Raw genomic sequence first — 21,535 nt, forward strand, 5'->3', positions numbered from 1 at the left:
TCATATGCTGCTGGTGGGAGTGTGTATTGATACAATCACTTTAGAAGACAACTTGTGATTATCCAATAAGGTTAAGGATGAGAGCCCCAGATGACTCAGTGATTCCACTTCTAAGTCCAGAGGCTAGGTTTGCTGACCCCCTGCCAGTCCACAAAATGATTGTTACTGGTGTGAATGGAGGTAAGAACAGAAACTGAGAGTACCTTTTGAGAAAACTGTGTAGCATTCACATTGCTGAAATATCCAAGCATATGATTTTTGTGTTTTACAAAATATCACAACAGATTGAAAATTTAAAAATGAAAACAGAACTGATTCATCATGGACAGTTTGAGAAGTACTACTCCTTCTAGACCAGTACTTCTTAGACTTGTTTTGTGTATACAGATTTCCTGGGAGTATAGTTAAAATGCAGATTCTAATTCAGTAGGTCTGATGCAAGGCCCAAGACTCTGCATTTCTAGCTCCCAGGAAATGCTGATACTGCTGAGCTTGGAACCACGCTTTGAACAGCATCACTCTAGGTTCAACGTTGATTCATGTGTAAAAGGGGGCATATGTGAGAATATTCATAGTTGTATGTCTGTAATAGCAAAAATACTGAGAAAAACATAAATGTTCTTGAACAGAAGAATGATAGATTAATTATGGTTAAGTCATGTGACCCAGCAATCCCACTACTGGGCATATACCCTGAGAAAACCATAATTCAAAAAGGGTCATGTACCACAATGTTCATTGCAGCACTATTTACAATAGCCAGGACATGGAAGCAACCTAAGTGTCCATTGACAGATGAATGGATAAAGAAGATGTGGCACATATATACAATGGAATATTAACCATAAAAAGAAATGAAATTGAACTATTTGTAGTGAGGTGGATGGACCTAGAGTCTGTCATACAGAGTGAAGTAAGTCAGAAAGAGAAAAACAAATACCATATGCTAACACATATATGTGGAATCTAAAAAAAAAAAGGTTCTGATGAGCCTAGAGGCAGGACAGGAATAAAGATGCAGATGTAGAGAATGGATTAGAGGACACGGGGAGGGGGAAGTGTAAGGTGGGACGAAGTGAAAGAGTAGCATTGACATATATACACTACCAAGTGTGAAATAGATAGCTAGTGGGAAGCTGCGGCATAGCACAGGGAGATTAGCTCGGTGCTTTGTGACCACCTAGAGGGGTGGGATAGGAAGGGTGGGAGGGAGACGCAAGAGGGAGGGGATATGGGGATATATGTATACGTATAGCTGATTCACTTTGTTGTACAGCAGAAACTAACACAACACTGTAAAGCAATTATACTCTAATAAAGATGTTTAAAAAAATGTGTATTATATATATACATTATCAGTGAACATGATCTATAGTATCATATCAACATGGATGATTTTTACAAAGATGTTGCTAAACAAATTGTAAGTAGCACAAAAATATATAAAGTGTGATGCCATTTACATAAAGCTTAAAATTATGCAAAATAATAGTTATCTATGTAGGGATGCATATACATTTAGTAAAAGCATAAAGATACACTTAGAAATGATGATATCAAATTCAGGCAAGGGTTTCCTCTTGTGGGGAGGGAGGGGTATGTGACTGGGGAGAGGCAACTAAGAGGATTCTATTCTACTTTATAGTTTATTATTACTTCATCGGGTGACAAACAGGTAATTTTTTTTTTTTTTGGTCGCGCTGCATGGCACGTGGAATCTTAGTTTCCCGACAGGGTTCGAACCTATGCCCCCTGCAGTGGATGCGTGGAGTCTTAACCACTGGACTGCCAGGGAAGTCCCAGGTAATTGTATTTTATGCTTTCTAAAAGTTTGAAATATTTTTTACATCACATTTAGAAAGCAGTTTAAATTCATCCAGTATAAATTTACCCAGATTTTAAAAATTCATGAAGTAAGTCTCCAATATGTCCTGCACTTTTTAAAGTTTTGCAGGGTGAGGGCACAGTGGTTGGAGGAGAAGAACTCCATTAAACTGGGGGGAAGAAATCTGAAAGCGGAAAAAGGGGTGATTTTGAGAACTTGTGCTTTTTTTTTTTCCTCCCTCAAATTTGTTTAAGCTAAACTTGGGTGCAGGGTTTCTACTCCCCTTGCATACCAGCTGTGAGTGAATATAATCCATGCCCCATGGCTGTAGTGAGCATGGTTTATCCAGCACCAGCTCTATTACGTGTGAGCTGACCACCCTGATTCAGGCCCCCGCTGTCTCCAGCCTAGGTTACTGGGCAGCCTCCTGGCTGGTCTTTCTGCTTCCTCTCAACCCTCATATGGTCTTTTCTCCACACAACACCCAGAGTTATTCTTTCAAAACAGATCAGAAAAGTCATTCACCTACTCCCAACCACCACCGGCTGGCTCACTGTAGTATTCAGAATGGAGTCCGGAGCCCTTAGTACAGCCTCCTTGGCCTTCACGAGCTGGCCTCTGTTACTGCGCTGGTCTCATCCACTGCTCTCCCCTCTTGAGCCCACACTCTGGCCCCATGGCCTCCACGGTGTTTACCCAACGCACAGCTCACTCTTGATTTCATGGCCCAGAATTCCCTCCCCTGCCTGGATCTTCTCTTGGTTCTCTCCTCCCACCATCAGGTCTTTGCTCAGAGGTAGCTCCTTAAAGAGGCCATCTCTGGTCACCCTCTCTCAGGGAGCACTCCCCCTTCCACCACTCTCTATCCCTTTAGCCCACTTTTTCTTCTTAACCCTGACTGTCACCAGATGTTTCATGAGATATTGGATTACTGTCTGCTGTCACATATACTTGACTATAATAAGCTCTTGGAAAGCAGGGCCTTAACCATTTTGTCTTCTGCTTTCCCTCCAGGGCCTAGTACAGTGCCTGGCACATAGTAGGTAGTCCATAAACATTCGTGGAATCATGGATGAGTGAATCACTGAATGAGTAAGGCAGAGAATTTTGACTACTTGCTGTGGCTAGGTGGCCACAATTAATCTACTAATTGCCAGATAACTCAGGAACAATCTTGGCATATTTTATTGCCAGTTTAGAAGACAATAAATTCTTGATAAAACATACTGCTCATTGATCATTCTTTGACATTATGAAGTTATTAAATAGCCCTTTTTCCCAGCATACAGTTGAACAACTTTATATTAATAAGCAGGGTTTACACATCTTCAGGAAAGAAGAATTAACATTTTAGTGCTCACTATGTTCTAGGTACTTTGCATACATTGTGATTTTATTTATTATTCTATTTCTTTTTTCCCCAGCAACTCTGTAAGATAGATATTTTCATTTCATAAAGAAAATGAAGTTCAGAGAGGTTAAGTATTTGCCTAGAGTCACAGAGTTGGTTCCATAATCCATATATTTTATAGTCAACATAAAGTTGTATGTTCCATACCTGTATGAGGATCATTACCTGCATCACTGAATGTTATTGCTGGGAGGAAATGTAGACCCCCTTTAATGCAGGCTTCTCACATCACAGGCAAGAGAACTGAGGTCGACTAGGGCACCTGTCCACTCACCTCTTAACAGGAGAGCAGCCTCAGCGCTTCTGGCTCTTTCACACGGCCTCCTTCTGCTCCAAGTATGTACCGTCTTTCCTATAGTTATTTGCAGATTCCATATTTGCGAATTTACTTCCTTGCTAAAATTTATTTGTAACCCCCAAATTAATACCTGGGGCACTTTTACAGTCGTTTATAGCCATACACAGAGTGGCTGAAACTCCAAGTTGCCACTGCACACGTTCCCAGCTGAGGCTGAACAAGGCTGCACTCAGCCATCCTGTAATAGCTCTAATGCTGTAAAAAGCATCCTTTTTCATAGTCTCGTTTTTTTGGGGGCTGCGTTGAGTCTTCATTGCTGCACGTGGGCTTTCTCTAGTTGCGGCGAGCGGGGGCTACTCTTCGTTGCATTGCGTGGGCTTCTCATTGCAGTGGTTTCTCTTGTTGTGGAGCATGGGCTCTAGGCTTGCGGGCTTCAGTAGTTGCGGCGTGTGGGCTCAGTAGTTGCGGCACGTGGGCTTGGTAGTTGCAGTGTGCAGGCTCTAGGACGTGTGGGCTCAGTAGTTGTGGCTCGTGGGCTCTAGAGCGCTGCTCAGTAGTTGTGGCACACGGGCTTAGTTGCTCCATGGCATGTGGGATCTTCCCGGACCAGGGATCAAACCCGTGTCCCCTGCATCGGCAGGTGGATTCTTAACCACTGTGCTACCAGGCAAGTCCTCGTGGTCTCTTTAATGCCATTTTTTTGCATTTTTGTGCTTTTTGTTGTTGATTATACTGTTTAAAATGGCCCCCAAATGCAGTGCTGCAGTGCTGTCTAGTGTCCTAAGCACAAGAAGCCTGTGATGTGCCTTATGGCGAAAAATATGTGTGATAGACAAGCTTGGTTCAAGCATGAGTTACAGTGTGGTTGGCCGTGAGTTCAGTGTGAATGAATCAACAATATCTATTAAATGGGGTGTCTTTAAACAGAAGGGCGCATAAAACAAGTTTCTGTATTGATTGGTTGACAAAAATATTGTCACTGGAGGCTCACAGGAACCGAACCCTGTATTTCCCCTAGGAATTTGCTAACTCAGCCTTGGCGACTTGATAGAACACAACTGTGGTGAATGAGAATCACCTGTGTTTGGGGAACACATTGCAGAGTTGCATCTGGTTCCAGAGGCAAGTAAGAGGGAGTGATGTTAAAAAATGGAGACAAGCTCCAGTCCCTAAAAGAACTAGTATTTAGCTGTAATTTAAAAGTATGATGGTATTTTTTTGCTGGTAAAACCTTAGTTAAATCTCTAAAGCTTCAGTGATTGCTCTCTCCAGGACGGGAACACTGCGAGAACGTAAAAACAGTTATTCTCACTGTCAGTTTCTGACTGTATGTATGCTATAATTTTAGTATTCTTATTTTTGACTTTTTCTAAGCACAGCCGTATACTCTCATTGTTAAAATGGGAGATAATTGTAGTAAGGCATAAAGAGCACTCAGTTTGGAGGCAAATTCTGGGGATGAGTCAAACTCTGATGCCTCCTGGTTGTATAACCTTAAGCAAATCTCTGAACATTTCTGACTCAGTTTTCTAATCTGTAAAAATAGAGACAACAGCCAATCTTAGCTAACTCACACATCTCAGGTGTTCTAAGGGCTTCTCATTTGACCTTCACAACCCTGAGAACACCTCAGTTTACAGAGGAGGCAATTGAGGCCCAGAGAGGTCAAGTGACTGGTTCATGATCACACAGCTAGAGAGAGCAGAGCTGGGACAGTGAGCCCAAGATACTGGTCCTAACCACACACAGCCTCAGCCTCTCGGTGGCCCTCACCACCTGCTGTCTCAGACAGTCCTGGGGGATGGGGTGGTGGCATAAGGGTATAAACCCCGGAGCTAATAAAGTGTAAGGTATTACTATTTTTTTTCACTAGGGTTAACATTTTGAATATTAATATTTCAGAAGGGGATTTTCCCTTAAGATATGTGGTTTTCAAAAAGTTTGTTGGAGCCATTAAGTATGCTTGTATTCATTCAGGGACCAATTTTTTGTTGTTGTCATTGTTGCCAAGACTCATTTCTAATTTTATATAGAAAGTGAATTGAAAGGAGGATTTTAAGTGGATATTTTCTTTTTAGAAATCCTTTGTGGAACTTATCTTTTGCATTCAGAATAGGATATTTGTGTTTGTATTTGAGGGTGATTTTTCAATGGCACAAAACGAGAACTGTTTTACTAGCAGCAATATATAAACTAATTATATTTGAAAAAGAAAAAGAAGAGGGTAAAAAATAGTAGCATAAAATTAGGGAGCCATTGAAAGTCTGTGCAAACTAATAAATTAGCCCTTGGAAACTCCATCCCTCCATCAAGAAAAAAAAAACTTTGTCACTAAATTGAAACTAAAATTTTCCCTGGTGGGTTTCACTCATTCACTCACTCATTTATTCACAGATTTTTTTTATCATCTGCTATGTGCCTGGTGCTCCTCTACACCAAGAGAATACAGCAATGAGCAAGACAGGCCCTGCCCCTCGCTCAGGAAGCTTCCTTTTATTGAGGGGAGACGGGCAAAAGCAAGTAGAATAATTTGAAATTGTGGTGAGTCTATGAAATGGCACCGTTTTACGCTGGCGTGCTATTGTGTGAGACCATAAATGCTTGCGGTTTTAAACTGCTGAATTTTGGAGTAATTTGTTCTGCAACTCTAGGTATCTACGACAGTCCTAAACTCTTGTGTTCAATTTTTCTTCCATTGGCATCCTTGGCCAACCTCCGACAACCTGACAAACCTGGACATTCTTCTTCTGTGAGCTCAGACCCAGGCTACAGAGTGTTGCTGAAAAAAAAACAAACCCACAAAGCAGTTTTCATGCTCACCACTGTCATTTGGACCCTCAACACTACCCTACAATGTTTTCCTAGAGAATTCTCTCCTTCCCAAACGTTCTCTACCGTTTTTAAATCTCTGAGCCCTTCACCTTCCCTCCCCAGCTCAGTAGGCGCCCTCACTGTCTACATGAGAGGAAGATACAGGCCCTGTGCCTCCTGCCACTCATCTCTGGCCTCCTGCGCCCTCGCCCACCTCTCCTTTTCTTCTGTATCAGAGGAAGAGTTGAATTCAGCTTCTTCATCTAGAATCTTCCATTCCATCTCCTCCTACCCTCTCAGGCTCTTTCTGTATTCAACAACTTTTCCCTGTCCCTGGCTCAGCTATATCAGGATATAACCAAGTTCTAGTCTCTCAACTCTGAAAAAGAAAAAATCCTCTTCCAAACCCACATCTTTCTCTGTCTACTCTCTATCTCTTTCTTGCCTCCAGTGCTTAATCCATTCGGTCTGGCTTCTGCCTTCACGAAAACTATTTATGCAGAGGTTACTGATCTCCGTGATGATAAATCCAAAAGCTACTTTTTATTATGGGAAAATAAATGTTTTTGTTATGGGAAATTTCAAACACATGTATAAGTAGGAAGAACAGTGCAGTGAACTTCTATGTGCTCAACACCCAGCTTCCACAACTAACAACTTCCCACCCGCTTGACCCACTCTGGGATTATGTTGAAGGAAATACCAGGTATCGTATCCTTTATCCCAAAATATTTCAGTATATATTTCAAAAATATAAGAATTCTTGGGCTTCCCTGGTGGCGCAGTGGTTGAGAATCTGCCTGCCAATGCAGGGGACACGGGTTCGAGCCCTGGTCTGGGAGGATCCCACATGCCGTGGAGCAACTAAGCCCGTGCGCCACAACTACTGAGCCTGCGCGTCTGGAGCTTGTGCTCCGCTACAAGAGAGGCCACGTCAGTGAGAGGCCCGTGCACTGAGATGAAGAGTGGCCCCCACTTGCCACAACTAGAGAAAGCCCTTGCACAGAAACGAAGACCCAACACAGCCATAAATAAAAATAAATAAATAATTAAATAAATAATTTAAAAGAGAAAAAGAATTCTTAAAGGCCATTTTTAAGTCTTTATTTTGATTGGCCATTCAACAACATCTAACATTGTGTTTTATTTCTCCCTAAACTTTGAAGTCATCATTCTTTTTCACTCCTCTTGGTTGCTTTCTGGCCTCTACTTTGAAATTTTCTTGTTGGCTTTATCTCCTCTACCATCCCCTCATTTACCTGGGGCTCTGGCCCTGCTGTCCCTTCTCACCCGGCCCAGCAAGTCCAGCCCTCCCAGGCTGCACTCACCACCCACTTCCACTGGAGCCTGTGGTCCCACCCTGTTTCCTGAACTCCAGGCTCTGCTCTCCATCTCCTACCTGACAGCTTTCCCGGGATCTCTCACAGGTACTTCAACTTGCCAGAACTACGCTTACCACCTTTCCCACCAAACCTCCCCTGTTGTGTTCTTCTTTGTTAAAATGCACCACACCCACCCAGGTGCTCAATCCAGAAACCGAGGAATAATCTCTTTGCTCCCCCCAACTGTCCCCTACCCCGACCCTGAAGCTAATCGTGAACAAGCCCTGTAGATATGATCATCTGAATAAGTCTAATATCCGCTCATGTCTTTCCATTTTCTGCATCTCCATCAGAGTCACCATTATCATTCTGCTGGATTACCAGTTTCCTAACTGGTTTTCCTGCTTCCACACCAGCCCAGCTCCCACCCACCCCACCCTAAACCACGTGGCCCACTGTGGCCACAACATATAAAATCCTGTCTTGTAATCCACCACCTAAAACCTTTCAGTGGCTCTTAATTGTTTTTAGGATAAAGAACCAAAATCCTTAGTACTCGACTTCCCTAATTTTTCAGTCTCATGCATGCCATTTCCCTCCTCACTCTCAAAGTTATTGCCAAGAATTTAGAAGTATTTTAAGTGGTTTATTGAAAAAACTGGACTTAGCAGGTAATTTGAATTAACCTTACTCTGTGGACTCATTCTGTCGATGAAACTATGAATATGTCCCATAGCTTTTTTGGTTTCTACATCTGTCATTTGAATAGCCTAAAATCCCATTGAGTTATATTGAAACTCGAAATTTATTTATATTCTAAATTTCCCCCCTTTCTGAGCTTGGGCCTACTTAAGGCTGGAAAACTAGCAGCAGTTTCTGACCCCTCTGGGTTGGATCGAGGAGAGGGTGGAATGGGGGAGAGAGCAGTGGTTGGCGCTGCTGTAAATGGGCCACGGTGCGGCGACGGTTGTCTGTGGAGGTGGTGTGCACAAGGGGGGCCCTTCTGACCCCACCTCTAGCTGGTGCTCTTAGGTAACCTTCTGACCTCCTGTCTAGGAGGTCCCACCTCTGGGTGTGCTCTTAGATGAAGTCCTTAGATAACTCCAGACACCACCCCATCATAGGGTCCACATATGGTCCCTGGAAACATTTTCCCTTGATCTGCCATCAGGGAAGTACAGCTCATTTCTTTTTTTTTTAAACTTCTTTATTGGAGTATTATTGCTTTGCAATGTTGTGTTAGTTTCTGCTTTACAACAAAGTGAATCAGCTATACATATACATATATCCCCATATCTCCACCCTCTTGCGTCTCCCTCCCACCCTCCCTATCCTACCCCTCTAGGTGGTCACAAAGCACCAAGCTGATCTCCCTGTGCTATGCGGCTGCTTCCCAATAGCTATCTATTTTTACATTTGGTAGTATATATAAGTCCATGCCACTCTCTCACTTCATCCCAGCTTACCCTTCCCCCTCCCTGTGTCCTCAAGTCCATTCTCTACATCTGTGTCTTTACTGCTGTCCTGCCCCTAGGTTCTTCATAACCATATTTTTATTTTTATTTTTTTAGATTCCATATATATGTGTTAGCATACGGTATTTGTTTTTCTCTTTCTGACTTACTTCACTCTGTATGACAAACTCTAGGTCCATCCACCTCACTACAAATAAATCAATTTCGTTTCTTTTTATGGCTGAGTAATATTCCATTGTACATATGTGCCACATCTTTATCCATTCATCTGTCAATGGACACTTAGGTTGCTTTCATGTCCTGGCTATTGTAAATAGAGCTGCAATGAACATTGTGGTACATGACTCTTTTTGAATTATGGTTTTCTCAGGGTATATGCCCAGTAGTGGGATTGCTGGGTCGTATGGTAGTTCTATTTTTAGTTTTTTAAGGAACCTCCATACTGTTCTCCATAGTGGCTGTATCAATTTACATTCCCACCAACAGTGCAAGAGGGTTCCCTTTTCTCCACACCCTCTCCAGCATTTACTGTTTGTAGAATTTTTTTTTTAATTTTTTTTTTTTAAATAAAGCTTTTATTTATTTATTTATTTATGGCTGTGTTGGGTCTTCGTTTCTGTGCGAGGGCTTTCTCTAGTTGTGGCAAGCGGGGGCCACTCTTCATCACGGTGCACGGGCCTCTCACTATCGCGGCCTCTCTTGTTGTGGAGCACAGGCTCCAGATGTGCAGGCTCAGTAATTGTGGCTCTCTGGCCCAGTTGCTCCACGGCATGTGGGATCTTCCCAGACCAGGGCTCGAACCCGTGTCCCCTGCATTGGCAGGCAGATTCTCAACCACTGCACCACCAGGGAAGCCCCTGTTTGTAGATTTTTTTGATGATGGCTATTCTGACTGGTGTGAGGTGATACCTCATTGTAGTTTTCATTTGCATTTCTCTAATGATTAGTGATGTTGAGCATTCTTTCATGTGTTTGTTGGCAATCTGTATATCTTCTTTGGAGAAATGTCTATTTAGGTCTTCTGCCCATTTTTGGATTGGGTTGTTTGTTTTTTTAATATTGAGCTGAATGAGCTGCTTGTAAATTTTGGAGATTAATCCCTTGTCAGTTGCTTCATTTGCAAATATTTTCTTCCATTCTGAGGGTTGCCTTTTGGTCTTGTTTATGGTTTCCTTTGCTGTGCAAAAGCTTTTAAGTTTCATTAGGTCCCGTTTGTTTATTTGTTATTTTTATTTTTTTAAAATTTATTTATTTATTTATTTATTTATGGCTGTGTTAGGTCTTCGTTTCTGTGCGAGAGCTTTCTCTAATTGTGGCAAGCGGGGGCCGCTCTTCATCGCGGTGCGCGGGCCTCTCACTATCGCGGCCTCTCTTGTTGTGAAGCACGGGGTCCAGACGCGCAGGCTCAGTAGTTGTGGCTCACGGGCCTAGTTGCTCCGCGGCATGTGGGATCCTCCCAGACCAGGGCTCGAACCCGTGTCCCCTGCATTGGCAGGCAGATTCTCAACCACTGTGCCACCAGGGGAGTCCCATTTGTTTATTTTTGTTTTCATTTCCATTTCTCTAGGATGTGGGTCAAAAAGGATCTTGCTGTGATTTATGTCATAGGGTGTTCTGCCTAAGTTTTCCTCTAAGAGTTTTATGGTGTCTGGCCTTACACTTAGGTCTTTAACTCATTTTGAGTTTATTTTTGTGTATGGTGTTAGAGAGTGTTCTAATTTCATTCTTTTACATGTAGCTGTCCAGTTTTCCCAGCACCACTTATTGAAGAGGCTGTCTTTTCTCCATTGTATATTCTTGCCTCCTTTATGAAAAATAAGGTGACCATATGTGTGTGGGTTTATCTCTGGGCTTTCTATCCTGTTCCATTGATCTATATTTCTGGTTTTGTGCCAGTACTATACTGTCTTGATTACTGTAGCTTTGTAGTATAGTCTGAAGTCAGGGAGCCTAATTCCTCCAGTTCCATTTTTCTTTCTCAAGATTGCTTTGACTATTTGGGGTCTTTTGTGTTTCCATGCAAATTGTGAAATTTTTTTTTTAGTTCTAGTTCTGTGAAAAATGCCATTGGTAGTTTGATAGGGATTACATTGAATCTGCAGATTGCTTTGGGTGGTATAGTTATTTTCACAATGTTGATTGTTCCAATCCAAGAACATGGTATATCTCTCCATCTGTTTGTATCATATTTAATTTCTTTCATCAGTGTCTTATAGTTTTCTGCATACAGGTCGTTTGTCTACTTAGGTAGGTTTATTCCTATTTAATTTAATTCTGTTTGTTGCAATGGTAAATGGGAGTGTTTCCTTAATTTCTCTTTCAGATTTTTCATCATTAGTGTATAGGAATGCAAGAGATTTCTGTGCATTAATTTTGTATCTTGCTACTTAACCAAATTCATTGATTAGCTCTAGTAGTTTTCTGGTAGCATCTTTAGGATTCTCTATGTATAGTCTCATGTCATCTGCAAACAGTGACAGCTTTACTTCTTCTTTTCCAGTTTGGATTCCTTTTATTACTTTTTCTTCTCTGATTGCTGTGGCTAAAACTTCCAAAACTATGTTGAATAAGTGGTGAGAGTGGGCGACCTTGCTCTGTTCCTGATCTTAATGGAAATGGTTTCAGGTTTTCACCATTGAGAACGATGTTGGCTGTGGGTTTGTCATATATGGCCTTTATTATGTTGAGGTAAGTTCCCTCTGTGCCTACTTTCTGGAGGGTTTTTATCATAAATGGGTGTTGAATTTTGTCAAAAGCTTTTTCTTCATCTACTGAGATGATCATATGGTTTTTCTCCTTCAATTTGTTAATATGGGGTATCACATTTATTGATTTGCATATATTGAAGAATCCTTGCATTCCTAGGATAAACTCCACTTAATCATGGTGTATGATCCCTTTAATGTGCTATTGGATTCTGTTTGCTAGTATTTTGTTGAGGATTTTTGCATCTATGTTCATCAGTGATATTGGCCTGTAGTTTTCTTTCTTTGTGACATCTTTCTCTGGTTTTGGCATCAGGGTGATGGTGGCCTCGTAGAAAGAGTTTGGGAGTGTTCCTCCCTCTGCTGTAGTTTGGAAGAGTTTGAGAAGGATAGGTGTTAGCTCTTCCCTAAATGTTTGATAGAATTCGCCTGTGAAGCCTTCTGGTCCTGGGCTATGGTTTGTTGGAAGATTATTAATCACAGTTTCAGTTTCAGTGCTGGTGATTGGTCTGTTTATATTTTCTATTTCTTCCTGGTTCCGTCTCAGAAGGTTGTGCTTTTCTAAGAATGTGTCCGTTTCTTCCAGGTTGTCCATTTTATTGGCATAGAGTTGCTTGTAGTAAACTCTCATGATCCTTTGTATTTCTGCAGTGTCAGTTGTTAGTTCTCCTTTTTCATTTCTAATTCTGTTGAGTTTTCTCCCTTTTTTTCTTGATGAGTCTGGATAATGGTTTATCAATGTTGTTTATCTTCTCAAAGAACCAGCTTTTAGTTTTATTGATCTTTGCTATCGTTTCCTTCATTTCTTTTTGATTTATTTCTGATCTGATCTTTATGATTTCTTTTCTTCTGCTAACTTTGAGCTTTTTTTGTTCTTCTTTCTCTAATTGCTTTAGGTGTAAGGTTAAGTTGTTTATTTGAGATGTTTCTTGTTTTTTGAGGTAGAATTGTATTGCTATAAACTTCCCTCTTAGAATGGCTTTTGCTGCATCCCATAGGTTTTGGGTCATTGTGTTTTCATTGTGATTTTGTTTCTAGGTATTTTTTGATTTCCTCTTTGATTTCTTCAGTGATCTCTTCATTATTTAGTAGTGTATGTTTTAACCTCCATGTGTTTGTATTTTTTCAGATTTTTTCCTGTAATTGATATCTAGTCTCATAGCATTGTGGTCGGAAAAGATACTTGATACTATTTCAATTTTCTTAAATTTACCAAGGCTTGATTTTGTAACCCAAGATATGATCTATCCTGGAGAATGTTCCATGAGCACTTGAGAAGAAACTGTATTCTGTTGTTTTTGGATGGAATGTCCTATAAATATCAAGTCCATCTTGTTTAATGTATCATTTAAAGCTTGTGTTTCCTTATTTATTTTCATTTTGGATGATCTGTCCTTTGGTGAAAGTGGGGTGTTAAAGTCCCCTACTATGATTGTGTTACTGTCGATTTCCCCTTTTTGGCTGTTAGCATTTGCCTTATGTAGTGAGGTGCTCCTATGTTGGGTGCATAAATATTTACAATTGTTAAATCTTCTTCTTGGATTGATTCCTTGATCATTATGTAGTGTCCTTCTTTGTCTCTTGTAATAGTCTTTATTTTAAAGTCTATTTTGTCTTATATGAGAATTGCTACTCCAGCTTTCTTTTGATTTCCATTTGCATGGAATATCTTTTTCCATCCCCTCACTTTCAGTCTGTATGTGTCCCTAGATCTGAAGTGGGTCTCTTGTAGACAGCATATATACAGGTCTTGTTTTTCTATCCATTCAGGCAGTCTATGTCTTTTGGTGGGAGCATTTAATCCATTTACATTTAAGGTAATTATTGATATGTATGTTCCTATTACCATTTTCTTAATTGTTTTGGATTTGTTATTGTAGGTGTTTTCCTTCTCTTGTGTTTCCTGCCTAGAGAATTTCCTTTAGCATTTGTTGTAAAGCTGGTTTTGTGGTGCTGAATTCTGTTAGCTTTTGCTTGTCTGTAAAAGTTTTAATTTCTCCGTCAAATCTGAATGAGATCCTTGCTGGGTAGAGTAATCTTGGTTGTAGGTTTTTCCCTTTCATCATTTTAAATATGTCCTGCCACTCCCTTCTGGCTTGCAGAGTTTCTGCTGAAAGATCAGCTGTTAACCTTATGGGGATTCCCTTGCATGTTATTTGTTGTTTTTCCCTTGCTGCTTTTAATATTTTTTCTTCGAGTTTATGTTTTGATAGTTTGATTAATATGTGTTTTGGCTTGTTTCTCCTTGGATTTATCCTGTATGGGACTCTCTGTGCTTCCTGGACTTGATTAACTATTTCCTTTCCCATATTAGGGAAGTTTTCAACCATAATCTATTCAAATTTTCTCAGTCCTTTTCTTTTTCTCTTCTTCTTCTGGGACCCCTATAATTTGAATGGTGGTGTGTTTAATGTTGTGCCAGAGGTCTCTGAGACTGCCCTCAATTCTTCTCATTCTTTTTTCTTTATTTGGCTCTGCAGTAGCTATTTCCACTATTTTATCTTCCAGGTCACTTATCCGTTCTTCTGCCTCAGTTATTCTGCTATTGATTCCTTCTAGAGAATTTTTAATTTCATTAATTGTGTTGTTCATCATTGTTTGTTTGCTCTTTAGGTCTTCTAGGTCCTTGTTAAACATTTCTTTAATTTTCTCCATTCTATTTCCAAGATTTTGGATCATCTTTACTATCATTACTCTGAATTCTTTTTCAGGTAGACTGTCTATTTCCTCTTCATTTGTTTGGTCTGGTGGGTTTTTACCTTGCTCCTTCATCTGCTGTGTGTTTCTCTGTCTTCTCATTTTGCTTAACTTACTGTGTTTGGGGTCTCCTTTTTGCAGGCTGCAGGTTCGTAGTTCCCGTTGTTTTTGGTGTCTGCCCCCAGTGGGTGAGGTTGGTTCAGTGGGTTGTGTAGGCTTCCTGGTGGAGGGGACTAGTGCCTGTGTTCTGGTGGATGAGTCTGGATCTTGTCTTTCTGGTGGGCAGGACCGCATCTGGTGGTGTGTTTTGGGGTGCCTGTGAACTTATTATGATTTTAGGCAGCCTCTCTTCTAATGGGTGGGGTTGTGTTCCTGTCTTGCTAGTTGTTTGGCATAGGGTGTCCAGCACTGTAGCTTGCTGGTCGTTGAGTGGAGCTAGGTCTTAGTGTTGAGATGGAGATTTCTGGGAGAGCTTTTGCCGTTTGATATTACATGGAGCCGGGAGGTCTCTGGTGGACGAATGTCCTGAACTCAGCTCTCCCACCTCAGAGGCACAAGCCTGACACTCGGCCAGAGCACCAAGCCCCTATCAGCCACACGGCTCAGAAGAAAGGGAGAAAAAAATGAAAGAAAGAAAGAAAAAAATAAAATGAAATAAAATAGTTATTAAAATAAAAAATTATTAAAAATAAAAAAATTAAAGAGTAATTTAAAAAAAGAAAAAAAAGGAAGAAAGAAAGAAGAGAGCACCCAAACCAAAAAACAAAACCACCAATGATTAGAAGCAGTAAAAACTATACTAAAAAAAATAAAAATAAAAATAAAACAAAACAAACAAACAAAAAAACAAACCCCAAAATACCCAAAAATGGACAGACAGAACCCTAGGACAAATGGTAAAAGCAAAGCTATACAGACAAAATCACACAAAGAAGCATACACATACGCATACACATTCACAAAAAGAGAAAGAGGAAAAAAATATATATATCCTTGCTCCCAAAGTCCACCGCTCAATTCTGGGAGGATTTGTTGTCTATTCAGGTATTCCACAGATGCAGGGTACATCAAGTTGATTGTGGAGGTTTAATCTGCTGCTCCTGAGGCTGCTGGGAGAAATGTCCCTTTCTCTTCTTTGTTCGCACGGCTCCTGGGGTTCAGCTTTGGATTTGGCCCTGCCTTTTCATGTCGGTCGCCTGACGGCATCTTTTCTTCGCTCAGACAGGACGGGGTTAAAGGAGCAGCTGATAAGGGGACTCTGGCCGGGGGGAGGGAGGGGTATGGAATGCGGGTGAACCTGTGGCAGCAGAAGCCGGCGTGACGTTGCACCAGCCTGAGGCGTGCCGTGTGTTCTCCCGGGGAAGTTGTCCCTGGATCACAGGACCCTGGCAGTGGCAAGCTGCACAGGCTCCCGGGAGGGGCGGTGTGGATAGTGACCTGTGCTTGCACACAGGCTTCTTGGTGGCAGCAGCAGCAGCCTTAGCATTTCATGCCCATCTCTGGGGTCCACACTGATAGCCACGGCTCGCGCCCGTCTCTGGAGCTCGTTTAGGCGGTGCTCTGAATCCCCTCTCCTCACGCACCCCAAAACAATGGTCTCTTGCCTCTTAGGCACGTCCAGACTTTTCCCTGGACTCCCTCCCAACTAGCTGTGGTGCACTAGCCCCTTTCAGGCTGTGTTCACGCAGCCAACCCCAGTCCTCTCCCTGGGTTCTGACCTCTGAAGCCCGAGCCTCAGCTCCCAGCCCCCATCTGCCCCAGCAGGTGAGCAGACAAGCATCTCGGGCTGGTGATTGCTGGTCGGCACCGATCCTCTGTGCAGGAATCTCTCCGCTTTGCCCTCTGCACCCCTGCTGCTGTGCTCTCCTCTTTGGCTCTGAAGCTCCCCACTCCGCCACCCACAGTCTCCACCAGTGAAGGGGCTTCCTAGTGTGTGGAAACCTTTCCTCCTTCACATCTCCCTCCCAGAGGTGCAGGTCCCATCCCTATTCTTTTGTCTCTGTTTTTTCTTTTTTCTTTTGCCCTACCCAGGTACGTGGGGAGTTTCTTGCCTTTTGGGAGGTCTGAGGTCTTCTGCCAGCGTTCAGCAGGTGTTCTGTAGGAGATGTTCCACATGTAGATGTATTTCTGATGTATTTGTTGGGAGGAAGTTGATCTCCACGTCTTAATCTTCCGCCATCTTGAAGGTCTCTACAGCTCATTTCTAAGTGATTCTCCTCACTCTGCCCACAGACAGTTCTGTGGGACAGTTCTGCCTTGGCCTCTCACCTTTCAAATGCCCACCTTTACGTCTCCCCAGCTCCATGCTCTCTCAAGGGGCCTTTTGGAGCCCCTCCACAAGCTTGAGTGAGAAGGGAGGACCCTCAGCCCTTCCCCCACAGTGGAATGGGAGGGGACACACAGCTCAGCACCAAAGAAATTCCCTCGCCCTCTTCATAAGGTTAGAAGAGGGTGGTGATCTAATGCTGGTGGAACTAGCTTGGATTTTGCCCTTCACAAGTCTGGTGTAGATGGTCTAGTCTAGTCAGTGTCTCAATTGATAAGTGCGGACCTTGACACTTATTGTTTACTATTGATATTTGGCCTCTGGGGCCTTTGCTGAAACTCTGACCATGAGAAAGGTTACATTTAACATCTGGATTCAATAATTGATATTTTATTTACAAACTCTTTAAAACTTCTCAGTCCAAGTCATTGCATCAGCTTATAAGCAATAAAGATACAGTCTGTTGAAATTAAATACAATTATACTAAAATTAGAATTATAATTTAAAAATTAATTTAGTCTGGCCTTGATTGCCACTACTCCAAATTAATGAGATTTACTATAGTTTACACCACTGACATAAATTTAAATTCTAAGTAGAATTAAAATTTTTTTTTTATTTTGAAAGATTTCAAATATACCCCAAAATAGAGGGAATAACATAATGAGCTCTCAAGTATCCCTTATCTAGCTTCAACAATCAACCTTTGACCTATCATTTCATTTATATCACTCCATCCCCTTTTTCTGCTAGAATATTTTAAAGCAAATCACAGACATTGAAGGGATTTCCCTGGTGGTGCAGTGGTAAAGAATCTGCCTTCCAATGCAGGGGACGCAGGTTCACTCCCTGGTCAGAGAACTAAGATCCCACATGCCACGGAGCAACTAAGCCTGCACGCCACAACTACTGAGCCAGAGCACCTCAACTAGAGAGCCCACGTGCTGCAAACTACAGAGCCCATGCACTCTGGAGCTCGTGCACCACAACTAGAGAGAGAAAAAAAAAACCCCTCATGCCACAACTAGAGAGAAGCCCGCACGCTGCAATGAAGAGCCCATGCACCACAACGAAAGATCCTGTATGCCGCAACTAAGACACGACGCAGCCAAAAAAAAAAAAAAAAATTCACAGACATTGCATTATTTTACCATAAATACTAAAGTAGCTATCTCTGAGAGATAAGAGCATTTAGAAAAAAAAATAACCTCATTGGTATTATTACGTTTAATAAAATTACTACCAGTAACATGAATAAGAATCCAGTTTATATTCACATTTCCCTGAACGTCTCAAAAATGTCATTTTCCAGTTGATGTCTTCAAATTGGGACCCAAACAAGGTTTACAAACTCCCTTTGGTGGCTATCTCTTTTGAGTCTATTTTAATCTATTTTAATAATTTCCATTTTTTTTCAAGACATGTATTTTTTGAAGAAACCAGTTTATTTGCCTGTAGAATTTCCCCTCTGTTGGATTTGGCTAACTGATTGTTGCTGGTTCATTTACTTGTTCCTGTACCCTCCTGTTTCCTGTAAACTGGTAGTTAGAACCAGAGGCTTGATTAGATTCAGGTTTGCTGGCAAGAATACTTCATTGTGGTGCCACGTACTTCATTTCTTACTTTCAAAGACTGGCCAAGTGAGATTGTGGTGCTGTCAACCTGATTCCACTATTTTAAAGCTCCTCATCAACCTTCCAGATGACGGTTTTAGTAGCTATTGATAACTGTGACCCAAATACCTCATTTAATTAGTGCCTACCATTCCCTCCAGATTTATTAACCAGACTTCTGTAAAGAAGAACTTTCCAATACAGTGTGTGTGTGTGGAAAAAAAAAAAAAAAAAAGACGAACTTTCCTTCATCAACTATTTAGTTACCTTGAAAAACAGGCTGAATATGAAGGCAGGATAAATGCTTGACTCTTTTCCTTCATTTAGCAATTTTCAGAAAAATGTGCTGGTACTGTAGCAACCTCCAAAGACAAGAAATGGTTTTTTGGGTGTGTGTGGGGGGATGATTAGTATCATTATAAATACCTGGATTTTTATAATTTAGTTGTTTTTCAATCCATTGTAGCCACTAGCCTTTTGACACTCAAATTGTTCCATTTTTGGCCATGAATTGGTTCCTGTATCTAACAATGTGGCCTCTCTGTTACTGGGGTGCCATTGCATCTAGGCTCTTTCAGTGGGCAGAGATGGAAAGAAAAATTTTGTTAAATTATGAATTTATATTGATATTCAAATTAGGACATTTACAATCTGGGCACTAGGGATGCTCATTGCCATGAGGTGTGATTGTTTCTTGGCCTTTTTAGTAGATAGCTACTGTATACCAAATAATAGTACATATTAATGGGTTACAGGATTTTTACTCATGTTTTCTGGATTTTATGTTCCTGTCTCTTTTCTTTTATGCTGAAAATCTTGGTTCCTAAGATAGTATAATGATTTTCCCTATCTATCCCTATCTATCTATCTATCTATCTATCTATCTATCTATCTATCTATCTATCTATCTACCTACCTACCTATCTCCTTTTCGTCCTTGGAGTATACCCTGCCAGGGGTGTGCCGTCAATACTGTGTTTTAGTCTTTCTTTGTGTGGCTATGCCACCAACTTGATATTCAGTTAGATTCATTCATTTGTTTCACTTGGTCAAACATTTTGAAGTTTTAAAAATTTCCCTGCCCTTTGTTAATTTTATAATAAAAATATTTCTAGGAGATATGTTTGAATAAATACCTTGAGTTGATGCGTCCAGGAGAGAAGGGCCTCCTGCCTTTGTACCTGTGCTCCTCTCCTGCCCCTAAAATGCTTCAGAGTCACTTTTGTGCATGCTAGGCACCCTGCCATGGCCTTTGCAGACACCTTCTTGTATGACCATTTCTATCTCTAAATGAGGGAGATATTTTTATTACTATTTGGCAGATGAATAAATTGATTCTCAGAGAGGTCAAGCAACTGCTTAAGTCACACAATTAGTAAGTGGAAAGTCCAGAATTTATCACAAGTGTGCCTTGTCTAAAACCCTGTCTTCTTTTCCATTTTGCTTCATTACCTGTCAGTAATAACTCAATATGTGTAAATTTAAGTCGAGAACTTTGTTCCATCCCATTTCAGTAAAGGTTTAGCATGTTTCTTTTCTACTGCTTAAGGCTACGTCCAGCCTGTTCCTAGAAGCTTTCTTGGTAATAGTCCAAACTGGAAACAATCCAATTACTCATCAGCAGTAGAATGAGAACGAAAGAATTACTGTTAATGTGACAACTTGGGTGAATCTCAGAAATAGAAGGTTGAGTGGAAAAGGCCAGATGTAAAAGTGTGTATGCTGTAGGTTACCATTTATATAAAGTTCAAAACCAAGATAAATCTATCATCTAGAAGTTGGGGGGAGGGGTCAGTGAATGGGAGGGGGTGGCAGTGCTGGGTGCCAGCTCTTCTCTTTCTTGATTTGGGAGTCGGTTACAGGGGAGTGTTTGCTTTGAAAAAAAAAATCAATATTAAGCCAATATTATTATCCTTATCGTCTTTATTGAATGGCAAAGGAAACCGAGACTTAGAGAGGTTAAATAATTTGCCCAAGGTCACATGAAAGTGGCTGAACTGGGATTCTAACTCTGTTCTCTCTGAGGCCACAGTCCATTTGCTTAACCACTGCATAATGCAGCAGAAGATGAGCATGCAGGAGGCAGCCATCTGCGGTGTGAGGCTGGCAGTGGGTGGGGTGGGGAGGAAGCTGAGAGGTTGGGAACACCGTGGGGGACTTAAACCAGGGGCCAGCCTGGGACAAAGTGTGTTCCAGAGGCTCCTGGGGATGTTCTAACATGAGAGAGGCTGGCTTTTGGCTCTGGGGGTGAGGCATGGGGTCTCTAAAGAGCACTAGGGGTTTGGGAAAAGACACGATGTCCACCCAAGTGGAAATTTTAAAATCTGTGACCCTCCCAATGTGATCCTGCCCATTCATCCTTTCCACTTCCCTTTCTTCGCTATTGATTGGCATCCCACCTCTTCACCACTAAGATCCTGTCATCACAGTAGGAAGGATATGTGACCTTAAGGTGTTTCTAATGAACTAATACATGAAATCTCAAAAAGGAACCAGAATGAATAATTCTAATCCATTCTAACAAATATATACTGTACACATATACACCCACGGACACTGTATCACACCTTTAGGATGGCTGGAAAGGTATGGCAAATGCCATAATAACAATTAGAGTTAAAGGTTAAGATTTATTGTTGTACTATCTATTGCAGCCTTGTAGAAAAATTCTAAAGTTCAAAGCATCTTTTTTTCTCAACCTATGAACAATTCATAAGCTTTTTATTAATATTTCCTTAGCAATACAAAGCAGCTGAGGCACATGATTTATTAACAAAAAGAGGTTGTATCACCTGTTCTCCCGCTGTTACAGGAGAGCCATTCTTTCTGACCTAAGATACAGGACTGTCAAGCTTAGCCTGAGCTCATATCAATAAAATCCTATGGAAAGCAGCCCTTTCCTCATTGCACATAAAGAAAGGTGGTTCCTTTTTTTTTTTTTTTTTAAACATCTTTATTGGAGTATAATTGCTTCACAATGGTAGAAAGATGGTTTTTGGATTAGCAGTCACAAGTGGCCTCACCCTTGTTCTAAGCCTTGGTGCTTCAAAGACCATCCTTCATTCCTGATTGGCCCTCAAACCTGGCTGGTGCACTGTTATTCTCCGCCTG

At 41.3% G+C, this 21,535-nt stretch overlaps 1 protein-coding gene across 1 annotated transcript in view; it reads right to left on the reverse strand.

The window, feature by feature from the left end:
• Positions 1–11,966: 11,966 nt before the first annotated feature.
• CATSPERE (catsper channel auxiliary subunit epsilon) overlaps positions 11,967–21,535 on the reverse strand; it is a 422,009-nt gene continuing 412,440 nt past the window's right edge. The window contains exon 23 of the mRNA XM_082341607.1: positions 11,967–19,348. The gene's annotated coding sequence lies outside the window, so the exon portion shown is untranslated. The remainder of the gene's footprint in view (positions 19,349–21,535) is intronic.

The sequence above is a fragment of the Balaenoptera borealis genome, assembly GCF_965194805.1.
Source record: "Balaenoptera borealis genome assembly, chromosome: 1".
Classification (NCBI taxonomy): Eukaryota; Metazoa; Chordata; class Mammalia; order Artiodactyla; family Balaenopteridae; genus Balaenoptera; species Balaenoptera borealis.